The sequence below is a fragment of the Pinus tabuliformis genome, chromosome J (genome assembly GCF_031772625.1).
Source record: "Pinus tabuliformis cultivar Carrire ecotype Pingquan chromosome J, CPIR1, whole genome shotgun sequence".
Lineage (NCBI taxonomy): Eukaryota > Viridiplantae > Streptophyta > Pinopsida > Pinales > Pinaceae > Pinus > Pinus tabuliformis.
In genome coordinates this window covers 1,150,472,832-1,150,488,094 of record NC_142295.1, presented here as the reverse complement: position 1 = coordinate 1,150,488,094, position 15,263 = coordinate 1,150,472,832, and the positions used below count along the sequence as shown (strand labels likewise).

Below are 15,263 nucleotides of genomic sequence, written 5' to 3'. Positions count from 1 at the left end.
CTCTTCAATGGTGGTGACTATGGCATCAAACCTTGAGGGTAAGACCCTCAATATTTTCTCCACAATTCTTCTGTCTTCAATGGTTTCTCCATGAGTTCTCATTTGTGTGATTACACCAATCACATGAGTGAAGAATGAGTCAATGTTATCTGACTCCTTCATGTTCAAGTTCTCAAAATCCTTTCTCAGCAATTGTAGCTTTGCTGTCTTCACTCTCTCCATGCCTTGATAGGCTGTCTTGAGGGTTTGCCATGCTTCATTGGCTGTCTTAGCTGCTGCTAACCTTGGAAACATACTCTGGTCTACTGCTAGATACAACAACACACGGGCTTTTGAATCTTTCTTCCTATTGTTCTTCAGCAGATCCTTCTCTCCTTGAGTTAATTCATTGAACTCAGTTTCATCTGCTGGTTCTTCAAAGCCTTCTTCAACTATTTCCCATAAATCTTGGGAAGCAAGCAGAGCTGTCATAGTTATTGACCAGTAGTCATAGTTCTTCCCATTAAACTGTGGGAGCTGGGTGTTAAACAAACCCATACCAGTGCTTGTGCTGGCCATTCCTTGACTGTGTATTTAAAACACTGACTGTCTCTTCAATAACAAACAAGATAGCTATGAAGAATACCTGAATCCTTTGTTGTCTGAGTCTTCTGTCTGCCTGAGAAGTTTTCTTGCAGCAACAACCTTCTCCCTTCAGCTTCTTTAACTTTTTTTTAAAGAGCCTAAACCTCGCTCTGATACCACTGTTGGGTATTTTAATGGGGAAAATACCAAAAACCAAATATTCAAACACACAGAGACAATGCTCTGTTTCTTTTGCTCCAGGATCTTTTGTGCACACAGAAGACTTAAAAAAAAAATTCACTGAGGAACAGAGGATTTCACCATAAAATATTTCTATTCATTAAAAAAAAACTGTCTCCATATGAGAATTTACACTGCTGGAAAAATTCCCATTAACATTTACTGCTGTAAAACCTCCATTCACATTTACTGGTGTAAAACAATTTTACATACTGCTGTAAAAGCAGAACTTACACAAACTTACAAAAACTTACTTCGTGCAAAACCACACATGGTTTTCGCTACTTAAAAAAAACTTCACAAAACATTACTTAATGTATTCGTGCACTGCTGTGCATACATCCTCTGGTTCATCTTCTTCTTTTACCGCACCATCAACATTTTTCACTGCTGTGAATACACATATATTTTACCTCCCGTGTGCTATGCATATTAAAAGTCAACACTAAAAAAAATATTACATACGATTTTTGTATTTTTAATACATGCCGTAAAAGACATAGACTTCTATTAAAACGTGCCCATACCTATGTTTTAAATGCACCATACCTTTTCATAAAAGAGAAACTTACGTGCTATATAAAAAACATATATTGTAATGTGCCCATACTCATATTAAAACGGGCCACCAAAAACTTGTACCAACATTAACTCTTTCACCTACGGCGGTCAACCAAAAGTTTAATCCACGCAAGCCTTTAATGCACCTCGTATGCAGCTTTAGTTCATCAACGGTGGAGAGCGATGGAGTAAATCCGACGGAGGTCAACAATATCGGAAACCTGTTTGCTGCCCAACTTTAACGCCCGAGAAAATGACGTTGCGTTACGTCAGGGCTGAACCACGTGTCAGCTCCAAATTGTATCGGAGCTCCTTCCCGGATTATTCCTTCGTCGACAAATCGCTCCGAGAAAATCCGGTGAACGGTTTCTGGCTTGGTTCACGGTTTCTGGTGGTCTGCGTTGAAATTAGATTTCAACAGACTTCGCAAGCGGCACGATCATTAGAATTTGAATAGCTGTCTGCGAGTGCCTGCATGGCCTGAACTTGCATTTCTAGCGCTGCTATGTAATCCGCTGTTTCTTTTAGGAAAACGGGCGTGTCCAGTCGGCGGCTTCCCGGCACGAGCAACCTTAGGGTTTGCATACGAGAAGCCACTGTGTATCCTGCTTCTTGATCGCAATCATTCCGTGACGGTAAGCCTGTAGTGGCCATCAGCCCGGATTCCGGTCCGGGTACCTTCCTGCTGTAATCGCAGAAAGGGTTTGGTTTGCAGGATATGGGTTCGGCAGACACCGGTCTCCTTTTTCTCAGGGAATTTCCTCTGGATTTAACTACTCGTCGCTGGCAGCGGGAGTTCCTGAGTCTGAAAAAGTACTTGGCGAAGATGGCCCGGCGCCACGCTGTTCGACCCCCGACCGTGATGGCCAGTGCGAAATCTGCAGCAAATTTCACTGCTCGACTTCGATCACAGAACCTCGTAGCCCGTTGATCCATTCTCCCACCATACAGCATAGCCACCAGGTTCCTCAAATATATTCGCTGGAAGCTGGCCCTCCATGCTGCCGCTCCTCCACGCCCACAAGGTTGTTCCATTCGACAATGCTGGTGGGTAAACAGAGAAACCTCAACTACTAAACGAGCCAGAAGATTTCTGTAAATTCTGATGTTGGTGCCTAAAACGATGAGGGTGGGGAAGGCATGCGCAGGCGTAGGCTTTAAGGAAACGAGTTGTGACGTTATATTACATGTGATTGTGGGGCGCAGTAGGGCCCGTTGAAACTATTTACTGTACGCATACTCTGTTGCCATGTGAACTCGTCGCGATGCCGGGAATGCCTCCCGTGTTCATGAAGAGAAGCCAGAAATGCCTGCATCTAGTGATTATTCTAGAACTCGAATTCACGGTTTGGAAATAAAATTGTGGTGGCCAGCACTAAACCCCATTTTTAATTCAACCTGCAATTGTGAAATGGAATTTTGATTTTTAAATGCCTTTCCTAATGGAATCCTAAAATGGAATTTTGTTTTTAAAATGCCTTTCCTAATGGAATCCTACAATCGACATTGAGGTTGGTAGATCATTTATCATAGAAAAATGCTAGATCACTTGGTAGATCATTTATCATAAAAAATGCTAGATCACTTGATTAGGTGCTATGTTGGAGATAGCCTAATCCTCCCAGCCTAGAATTAGGTGCTATTTTGGAGACAGCCTAATCCTCCCAACCTAGATTTAGGTATGTAGATCTACGAGTGAAAGAAAGGCAGACCACTTGAACAGATACTATCTGCGAGATCTCCGGGAACTTATTATAGCAGTGCTGGAGACATTATAATACTCGGGAGGAATGGCAAGGTGAAAGCTAAACATTTGTAACGCATTGACAGCTTCAATAATTGTATAACCAAGTTCATCAACTCATTACCAGCGAGAGAAGTGTATATATTTCATTTAGTGTGTTAATACAAAATGCAGAGTATCTTGCATGAACACAATTTAATGGTTACTACTTAATTTAATAATTTTTTTATATAAATGAAGAAATATATAATTTTTAACCATATTTAAAATTCCATATATTAAAACGTTTTTGAACCATAAAATTAGATAGAATTTGTGTTCACGACAGAAAACTTGAAATTGTATCAATGCAATTTCAAATATTAGAGTTTCAAATATTAGAGTCAATACAAACTCCTCCGTTATATCCTCTTTGTCCCACAAGCTAGTACATGTTTGAGTCCAGCTACCATTGATATACAATGCTATATGTTCGAGTCCAGCTACCATTGATATACAATGCTATAGGGCTATTAATGTATGGGGTAGTATATGTCACCTCTTGGACTTAAGAAGGTACATTATTTAACGGGTGGTATATGCATTAATGAAGCTATAGCATTGTATATATTGGTTTCTATTTGAGTTTGAATCCATCACTTTTAATACAAATTTTATATTTAGTATGTAGCCAAATAACTTTATCGCGATGTAAATGTTTATTATTGTTAGGCTTATTGAAATCAACTATCGTTATAACAATTTTTTGATTAATATTATATTTGAGAATAAATAAAATATATAAAAATAATGATAATGATGATTAATTTAGAAATTTGAGGAGCACACAGAGTACACAAATTACAAAATAATATTTTTCATTGCACACATGTGCATTCAATTACAACATGTTTATACAATTGGTCTCACATACAACTAACTCCAAATATGGATATGTTTTGAGATATTTTCTCAATAAATTCTCAAACCAATTATAAAGTCCACACAATTCGTTCATCGAGGCATTATTGCCATGTCCCTCCCTTAATGGTTACATGTCAAATAATAAAATCACAAATTACAATAATAAAACTGATCTTTGTCTCGATGGTCTACATTAGCATTTATACCCACTCTAGAATTTCAGAGACAATGCTCTTTTTTCAACGACTACAACTTTGAGCTTCCCCCTTCGTCTTCATTTAAAATATAATTGCTTTTGACCATCATTGATGTGCTTGTATTGATTAACAATATTGACATACTTTATTCTGCCAAATTACAAAGCTCGATGTAGTTGTTAGAAAAATAGTCAAGTAACTAAACCATCCTATGGACAAACTCTCATATGTTGGATGTCATAGCTCACTATATTCATTAGTTATCTAGGATAGTTGTCTCGATACGAAATGTGTTAACACGTTAGTCATATGACTTCACCTCTTCACACACACATGGACACTTAGCGACATATAAGGATAAATTGTAATTGATGTTCATGGCTTTACATGACCCATCAGGTTTACAACATGCTGTAAACATAATCACAATAGGTGATATGTTCTTGTGGCATTAGGTATACAACAAAAACTGCCAATTTGAATTATGTTACTCCATTCTTATTGTTAGTTATTCATCGCATAAAAGTTTACAAACTCAAATATAACACTAATACACACAATAAAATACATCACCCATTTAATGTCAAACAAACCTATGCTCATGATCTCCTTTGGTGCACAACCTAGATCTCTCATAGACGTGAATAACTGAGAGTGCAATATGGAAAGATTGAGTAGAGCTAGATTGTAATTGATACATATCGCCACAATTGGAGGCCAAATCTAGTAAAATTTTTAAAGAACAAATTCTACAAAACATATACATCTCGATGTAGATGGATTGTAGCATGCAATGAGAGATTGATAAGCGAAACATTAAAGAATAGTCCACAAAAAAATCCACAAAAAAATTACATTAATTACACGACACTCCTACAGTGTCTCGTCATGACTTTACATGCTGCTCCCACTAACATCTATGAAATGGCCATGGAATTTGACCAACTGACATAAATTAATGATCTCAAAAGAAGAACTCGTCTCATTATGCCAAAATTCATGTCAATATAGAAGTTCTATATGGAAGATGTGTGGTCATTCAACAAATCTTCCATTCACATTATGTAGCTGCATCCCCTTGTGCGAAAAATCAACGACAATGATCCGAATTAGATTATTATATTTTTTTCAATCTATCTCGATGAATTTGGAGTGAAAAAAGTGAAGGAATCATCTCACGGGACTATTTTTATTAATGGGACCTAGATTGGCGAAACGATCTCTCAAATCATCCGGGAGTGTTTTGAGTCATCAAATGAAATTTTTTAGGGCTAAAAATTTTCCTCATTAGTGCTAGACCTTTTCATGCTATTGTACACACAAATAAATTTCCAATGGTGCAAGAATTGTGGTAAGCACAGTCCGTATGAAAAAGTTATGCCACTCAGAAGTTGACCTTCATGTTTTCACACCTATAATTCGGGAAGATGCCGCATCAGCCCCCATTATTTATGGAAAAGGCGCTAGCCACATGTTTATGATGTAAAAGAATCTAGAAGAGTCTATTTTATAACTCTAGTTAATAGTTGATGTAGTCAAACTTAACCACTAGTACGCTATCAGGTTGTGTTATAACATGGCCACTAAGAGGAAGAGGCATTCAATTGTTTCGATATAATTTCATTAAATAATTGAGCAAAGATAGCCAAGATAGATAGGAGATACAACACACAGGGAGGATCTATGCACTATAGCAGCCTATGGGTCACATACATTACTTCTTTGTACTTGTAGTCATATTTCCAGATAGGGAAAGAGATGGAAGCGACCTCACCTTGCAGTGGGTTTTCTCTCGAAAGGGTATTCTAGAGAGAAAATTTTGTGTCATATGTGTATGTGTGTGTATATTTATTTTTCCGTTCCCTATTTAAATTCATAATTTCTATTCTCATGCATACACTAATTACAGTTAAATCCACAAATATGAAAGTTTAATAAACTGTAACAATGTATAATTTTAAGTGTTTTTAATATAATATTATTAGATATGTTGTGACAAACCATCTAGTGGAATATCCATAACAGTTTACGGATCATTCGGTATCAGAGCAGGTTTCTTTAGGTATTTGTGGATATTTGTAGGGGATCTAGGTGGGTGGGTTTGAAAATCATAAAACCATCATCATGGTCAACAAATCTATAAACGAGCCTTGTGATGCTATAGAGGTGATATTTTTGCGACTTGAGAAAAAAGTCATGGATATAAACTGCAATGTAAACCTTCTCATGTCGGCCCTAAGAAATAAGCTGGGATATTTTGAGAATATGGGGGTTCAAATCCAAAGGGAAAATCAAAAGGGGGACCGGGTCCAGAGATCGAGAAGACACAAAGAACTACCTGAAGAAAGAACCCAGAAAAGATCCACCTAGTTCAAGTGCCATGAAACAATCCATGTTAAAAAAGGAAGCGAAAGTCGATATTAAATCATACGATGACGAGATTGGTGCTCTTAATCTGAACCACTGGTTGCAACAACTGAAAGTTTATTTTAGCATCCATCAGATCGAGGAAAGGAAAAAGATCTCATTTGTACGACTAAAATTAGAGGGCTATGCACTAACATGGTGGGAGAGCGACACAGGAACCCTGAGGTTGGAGGGAGAGCCTCCAATGTCTAAGTGGGAGGATTTCAAAACCCTCAAAAAGTCACATTTTAATCCCATTAGGTATGTGGAGGACCAGTGGATCTGGTGGCATTACTTCAAGCAAAAGTCGGGCCAAAGCATGCAGGAGTACACCACAGAATTCAGAAATATGCCTATAACATTGGGTATTTCTCTAAAGAACCTAGATGTACTCCTCAAGTATTTGGGGGGTCTACACCATCATTCTCGTGCACAAGTGCTATTGCTAAAGTCTAAATTGGTTGATGAGGTTTCTGTATAGGCAGTGTTTGTGGCGGACATAGGCCTCAAAAGATCATAATGAAGTTGATTGAAGCAAAAGGAGCAAAATGACGCTTCTATGCAGGGGAAGAAGAAGCAAAAAGGGAGAAATATAAAAAGACGAGAGCCACAACACAATAGTGCAAAGATCCTAGCAACCACTCCAACCACTACAACATTAATTGCCATACAAAGGATAACTACTGGAAGTTGCATCAAGAGATAAATTCAAAGAAGAAAAAGAAAGATAATAAGAAGAAGAATCTCATGGCTAGTGATTCGAGCAACCAAGTTGAAAGCAACTTGGCCATAGATAAGAATATTGTTTTCACATTTGTGCAAAAGGTAGTGAATTTGAGTAGCCTTGAGCAATAAGAAGAGAAAGAAATGACCAAACTCTTCCATATAAAAATACATGTCAAGAAGACAAAGATTGATGTTTTCTTTCACTCAGGATCATAGGTGAATCTCATTGTAGCAGATTTGGTTAAGAATTTGGGGCTATAATTTTGTGATCATCCAAATCCATATCCACTAGGATGGGTAAATAAGGATGCAGAGCTGAACGTAACAAAACAATGCAAAATTAGATTTGTTATCAGTGTTGATTTTATTGATGAAGTAGATCTGGATGTGATTCCCCTTAATGTATGTGGAGTCGTGTTTTGGATTCCATGCATGTACATGCATGATTCAATATTCACGAGGAGAGATAAATAGTATCGGTTCATCAAGGATGGAAAATCGTTCATCATCAATGCAAACAAAGGCAAGTAAAAAATTTCACTAGTAAGTGCCAACGAAGCCAAGAAATTGACCAGTTCCAGAAATAAGTATGTTTTATTATTTTTAAGAGAAATTTAGTCTGAAGAGGAGTCAATAAGAGGAAAGGCATCCCTGGAGGGGTGTACTCAGAAACAAAAACAACAATTGGAGTAGTTGTTACAAGAATACAAGGATGAAACTTTGAGCCTAAAGGGTTATAACCTAAGAGAGAAATGGAGCACGAGATCCAACTATTTCCACTTATTATAGAATAAAGTGAGGTGAATAAACAGTTGCAGCAGCTACTGGGATAGGGTGTTATTTGATAGAGTACATCACCATGTGGGTCACCCATTATAATTGTGACAAAGAAGAATTGGACTTGGTGGATGTGTATAGATTACAGGGCATTGAATAAAATCACACTCAGGAGTAGATACCCCCTTCCTAGGATAGACAATCTACTATATTAGTCGCGTCAAGTAAATTATTTTACCAAGATGGACTTGAAGTATGGATATCATCAAGTTCGAGTCAAAGAAGAAGATACATGGAAGACCGCCTTCAAAACTAGGCAAGGTTTGTATGAGTGGTTAGTTATGCCATTTGGCCTATGTAATGCACTAACTACATTTATGATATTAATTAATGATATATTGTGCCATTTTATAGATTCATTTGTTATTGTCTATCTGGATGATATTCTTGTATATAGTGGTACCTGGGAGAAGCATATTTCCCATTTGACGCACGCGCTAGAAACATTGAAGAAGCAACAACTACTAGCAAATATCAAGAAGTGCGAGTTTGCATAGTATTCGTTGGTGTATTCAGGTACGTGATCGGTGGAGGAGAGTTGTATATAGATCCTTCGAAGATGGAGGAAATATGAAATAACTAGTGCCTACTAATTTTTCTGAGGTCAGGAGTTTCATTGGGGAAATAAAGTACCTAAGGAATTTCATAGCCTCATTTTCAGTAGTAGTAGAACTGCTCCACACCATAACAACAAGTGGAAAGAGTTTCCAGTAGGGGAAAAAGGTCAGCATAAGACTTTTGAGGAGCTAAAGAAGAAAATAGAGCAAGAACTAGTTCTAGCATTACCAAACTTCCAACGACCCTTTGAAGTGGAGACAGATGCGAGTGGGTATGGTATGAAAGCTATCTTGTTTCAAGGAGGAATACTTGTTTTCTACCATTCTGAAGTATTTCATGGGGAAATTCTTAACTACCCTACCTACGATAAGGAGCTCTCTACCATGGTGCAAGACGTGAAGAAGTGGAAGGATTATCTGATTGGAAGGGAGATAGTAATCCACACAGATCACCGTCCATTACAATACTTGCAGGCCCAAAGTAAGCTACAATAGACTAGGAATTACAAGTGGATGGGGCCTTTACAGAAGTTTAATTTAGTGATGAAGTATAAGGAGGGAAACATAAGCAAGTTGGTCGATATGATTTCAAGGCCACCCACATCAAATATTACATATTTGGGTACTCATATGCACATGGATACATTCCCCCATGATGCCTACGGAGAGGCATATTCAAAAGATGAGGACTTCAAGAAGGTGTATTAGTAATTGTAGAGTCAGAGTCATGTGCACGATGGTGACAAAATAGTTGGCTACCATATGTTGGGTGGGTTACTCTACAGATTGGATAAACTATGTGTTCCTAGTGGTGAGTGTTTGCAACTGATTGGAGAGGCTCACACCTCCAAGGTTGTGGGGAATTCTAGTGCAGGGAAGACTGTGGCTAACTTGTACAGGTATTTGTATTGGCCTAAGATGCAAGAACATGTAGCTAGGTTCATAAGAGGATGCATGGTTTTTTGTACCAACAAGCCTAGAAGCATGAAATATGGTCTATATCATCCCTTACCTATACCTAGTCATCCTTGGGAAAGCACTTCCATGGACATTGCGGGAGGTTTACCAACAACCAGGAAGGGACATGACTACTTGTTCATGGTAGTTGACAAGTTCAACAAGATGTGTGTTTTGATGCCCTGTAAAAAGATCATTAGCAGAAAAGAAGCAAAAAACTTGTTATTTGGATAGGTCTGGGTGCACTTTGGGATACCAAGGAGCATAATTCTAGATAGGGACAGAATATTTCCCAGTGCATTCTGAACTACATTATGGGAGATGATGGGCACAAAGTTGACGATATCCACACATTCCGTTCATGGAAATATGGACAAACAAAAGTAGTCAATAGGACTTTCTTATAGCTTCCGAGGGGATACAACCAGAAACATCCAAAGACTTGGGATGAAAATCTAGTATACATACAAAATTTCTTATAATAAAGATGTCAAGACTTCTATAGGAAAGTGCCCATTTGAGAATTGTTTTGGATATTTTCAACCTTCACGTTTGGATATTGCATATGTGTAGTAAGGAGGAGTGAGGGAAGATCTTACAGGAGATTCTTTGAGGGTTGAGTATTGTATAGAGAATATTAGGAAGGTCCATATACACGTAAAAGAAACAACACAAAAGTAAGAAGAGAAGTATAAGGTTAGACATGATCAACATAGAACAAAGAAATCATTCAATGTGGGAGACAAAGTATGTATACAATTGAAACAAAGAGGTTGGAGTGCCTTGGTAAGAAAATCAAGGATCTAAGGTATGTTCCCTTTGTGATACTAGAAAAAATGGGTGATAATTCCTATTAACTTAGTTTACCCCCATGTATGCACATTTACATAGTTGTGAGTGTAGAGAATTTAAAACTCTATGAGCTTTCCATTCTAGATAACAAAGAGGAAAACATGCTACCTTTTGTGGAATATTTGGCTTCATATGCTCAGGAAGAGTTGAGAAAAGATACAATTTTGTAGAAGAGATGCAAAACTACAAGACATGGCAGCATGACCTTTGGCAGATTAGGTTGAAGGGACAACTTCCAAGCAAAGATAAATGGTACACTAGAGAAAAGGTGGAGGAAAAATTTCCTCACCTCATTAAGTAAAAGAGTTTTGGGACCAAAATCCTACAAAAATGGGGAGGTGTGCACCGAATTGGATCGTTAGATTTTTTTTCATCCATCTCAATGCATTTGGAGTGGAAAAGGTAGAGGAATAAGCTCACTAGACCATTTTTACCGGTAGGACCTATTTTGGTTAAACAAGGTCTGAAACCTTCCGAGAGTGTTTTGAGGCATCAAATAAATTTTTTTGGGGGTAAAACTCTGATGCTATAGAGCCACACCTTCTCATGTTATTCTACACATAGATAACTTTCCAATGATGCAAGAAAGGCATCAATCAAAGTCTGTATGCAAACGCTATGCCACTTAGAAGTTGACCTTCCTATTTTCACATGTATAGCTTCGAAGGATGCGGTGTCAAGCCCCATTATTTATGAAAAATGGACTAACCACATGTTTTTTATATAAAAGACTTTAGAAGAGTCTATTTTGTGAATCTAGTTAATAATTGGTATAGTAAAAGTTATCCACTAGTAGGCTATCGAGCTGTGTTATAATCAAGCCACTAGGAGGAAGAGACATTTCATTCTTTCGAGAGAATTATGTTCCATAATTGAGCAAAGATAGCTAGGAGAAATTGGAGGTAGAGAACACAAAGACGATCTATGCACTGTAGCAGCAGAAAGGGCATAAACACTACTTCGTTGTACCTGCATCCATATTTAGAGACAAAGAAAGAGAGTGAATCAGCCTCACCTTCCAATCGGCTTTTCTCCCAAAAGGGTTTCTAAGAGATCATATCTTATGTCATATATGTGTGTGTATGCTTATTTTTTTGTTCTCTACTTTGCTGAATAATTTTCATTCACAAGCATGTGCTAATTAAAGTTAAATTAACAAATCCTAAAGTTTAATAAACTATAATAGTATAAAATTTTCAGATTTTTTAATATAATATTATTGGATTTATTGTGACGAATTGTCGAGTGGAATATCCACCACTATTTACAAATCATTTGTTATCAGAGCAGGTTTCTTTGGGTATTTGTGGATATTTTCTGGGTATCTAGGTCGACATGGTCGAAAATCATAAAACCCTAATCATGGTCGATGAGTCTATAAAAGAACCTTGTGATCATGTAGAGGTGAGGTTTTCATAGCTTGAACAACAAATCACAGATATAAATAGCAATGCAAACCTTTTCATGGTGGCCCTATGTAATAAGCTGGGGATATTTGGAAAAGATGGGGGTTTGAATGTAGAGGAAAAATTAGGAGTATCAGGAGATCGGGAAGACATAGAGAAGAAGATGAAGAAAGAAACCAAAAAAGATCAACCTAGTTCGAGTGTTGTGAATCAATCCCTATTAAAAATTGAAGAAAAAAGTCGATATAGAGTTGTACCATGGAGAGATCAATGCTTTGAAGCTGCACTACCAGTTGCAACAACTAGAATTTTATTTCAGCATCCATTAGATCAAGTAAGTGAAAAATATCTCATTTATGCAGTTGAAATTAGAGGGCCGAGCGCTGACTTGGAGGTAGAGCCACATGAAAACCCTAAGGTCGGAGCGATAACATCAAGTGACTAAGTGGGAGTATTTCAAAAGCCTTATTAAGTCACATTTTTATCTCGTTGGGTATGTGGAGGACCAATGGATCTAGTGGAATTACTTCAGGAAAAAGCCAAGGAAAAGTGTGTAGGTGTACACCACAAAATTGAGAAACATGGCGGTAATGTTGGGTATCTCTCCAAATAACCAATATGTACTGCTCAAGTATTTTTGGGGTTTGCACCACCATATGTGTGACAAAGTGATGTTGTTCAAGCCCAAATCGGTGGACGAAGCTTTTGTACAGGCACAATACCTAGAGAATATAGGCTTGAAGAGAGCACAATCAAGTGAATTGAAGAAGAAAGAGAAACATGAAGCTTCTGAGTAGGGTAAGAAGAAGCAAAAAGGAGAAAAAGATAAAAAGATGGCAGCCACAACACATCAGTGCAAAGATACTAGCAACCATTGCAACCACTACAACGGTGATGGCCATACAGAGGAGAAGTGCCAGAAGTTGCATCTAGAGCTAAACCCAAAGAACAAGAAGAAAGATAATAAGAAGAAGAATCTCATGGCCACTAATTCAAGCAACCAAATTGAAAGCAGCTTGGACATGGTTGAGAATATCATTTATACATTAATGCAAAAGGAGGTGAATCTGATTAGGCTTCTACAATGAGAAGAGATGGAAATGACCAAACCCTTCCATATAAAGATACAAGTCAAGAAGACAAGATTGATGCTCTGTTAGACTAACGATCGTAGGTGAATCTTATTGCCATAGAGCTAGTCAAGAAGTTGTGGCTAGAAGTTCATTATCATCAAAAGCCATATCCACTGACATGGGTAAATAAGGATGCATAACTAAAGGTAAAAAAACAATGAAAAATTAGATATGCTATTAATGTTGATTTTATTGATGAAGTGGATCTGGGTGTGGTTCTCCTTGATGTATGTGGAGTTATTTTTGGGAGTCCATACATGAACATGTGTGATGCAATATTCATGAGGAAAGCTAACTAGTACCCATTCACCAAGGATGGAAAATAGTTCATCATGAATGCACAGAAAGGCAAGTCAAAAATTTCACTAGTAAGAGCCAACCAAGCCAAGAAATTGATTAGTTCATGCAAGAAGTATGTTTTATTGCTTTGAAGAGAAATTCAGTCTAAGGAGGAGTGAACAAGACGAAAGACATCCCTACAAGGGTGTACTAAGAAACAAAAACAATAATTGGAGGGGTTGTTACAGGGATACAAGGATGTTTCTCGAGAGCCTAAAGGGTTGCCACCAAACAGATAAGTGGATCACTAGATCCAGCTATTGCCATAGTCCCCATTACCAGATATTGTGCTATATAGACAATCTTTATAGAATCAAGTGAGCTGAATAAACAGTTGTAGCAGCTGCTAGAACATGGTGTCATTTGACTGCGTACATCACCATGTGGGTCATCCATCATCATTATTCCAAAGAAGGATAGGACTTGGCAGATGTGTATAGATTACAGGGAATTGAATAAAATCACACTCAAGAATAGATGCCCCCTGCCCAACATAAAAAATTTGTTAAATCAATTGCAACAAGAAAAGTATTTCACCAAGATGGACTTGAAGTTTGGATATCACCCGGTTCAAGTCAAAGAAGAAGATACATGGAAGACCACCTTCAAAACTAGGCAAGGTCTATATGAGTGGTTAGTTATGCCATTTGGCCTATGTAATGCACCATCTACATTTATGAGATTAATGAATGTTATATTGCGCTGTTTTATAAATTTGTTTGTTAATATTTATTTGGATGATAGACAAGTATATAGTGCTACCTGCGAGGAGCATATTTCACATTTGACACAGGTGTTGGAAACATTGAAGAAGCACTAACTACTAGAAAATATAAAGAAATGAAAGTTTGAATTATAGTCCTTAGTGTATCTAGGGTATGTGATTGGTGGAGGAGAGATGAAGATAGATCCTTCCAAGGTGGAGGCTATCATGAAATGGGCAATGCCTACTAAATTTTTTGAGGTTGGGAGTTTCATTGGAGAAACATAGTACTCGAGGAAATTCATAGCCTCATTTTCACCGGTAGAAACACCGCTCCATGTCATAACAACAACTGGTAAGAGTTTTCAGTGGGGAAAGGTCAGCAAAAGGCATTCAAGGGTCTACAAAAGAAGATCAACCAAGCACCAATTCTTGCATTACCAAACTTGCAGCGGCCCTTTAAATTGGAGACATATGCAAGTGGGTATGCTATGGGAGCTGTCTTGATGCAAGGGGAAAGGCCCATTTCCTACCATTATGAAGTATTTAATGGGGAAGTTCTTAAATACTCTAACTATGATAAGGAGCTTTATGTCATGGTGCAAGATGTGAAGAAGTGGAAGCATTATTTGATGGAAACAAAGACAGTAATCCACGTAGATCTCCAACCATTAGATCACTTGTAGGCCTAGAGTAAGCTACAACATATTAGGCATTATAGGTGGATGGGCTTTTAACAACAATTTCATTTGGTGATTAAGTATAAAAAGGGAAACACATAATTTTTCTAGTATGCTTTCAAGGCCACCCACATCAAATATTACAACTTTGGGAACTCTTATGCACATGGATGCATTCACCCATAATGGATATAGAGAGGCATATTTAGAATATGAAGAATTCATGGAGGTGTATTAGCAGTTGTAGAGTCAGATTCATGTGGATGATGGTGACAAAACTATTAAATACCATATCTAGGATCGGTTACTCTACATACTGGATAAGGTATGTGTTCCTATAGGTGAGTGTTTGTAGCTGATTAGAGAGGCTCACACCTCCAAGGTTGTATGGAAATTTGGTGTAGGGAAGACCGTGGCTAACATGTAGAGGTATATGTATTAGCCCAAGGTGCAAGAGG

The 15,263-nt window shown here is 37.7% G+C and overlaps 1 pseudogene; it reads right to left on the bottom strand.

Moving 5' to 3' along the window:
• Positions 1-1,889: 1,889 nt before the first annotated feature.
• LOC149231156 (uncharacterized) lies at positions 1,890-2,656 on the bottom strand (annotated as a pseudogene).
• Between the last annotated feature and the right edge of the window lie 12,607 nt (positions 2,657-15,263).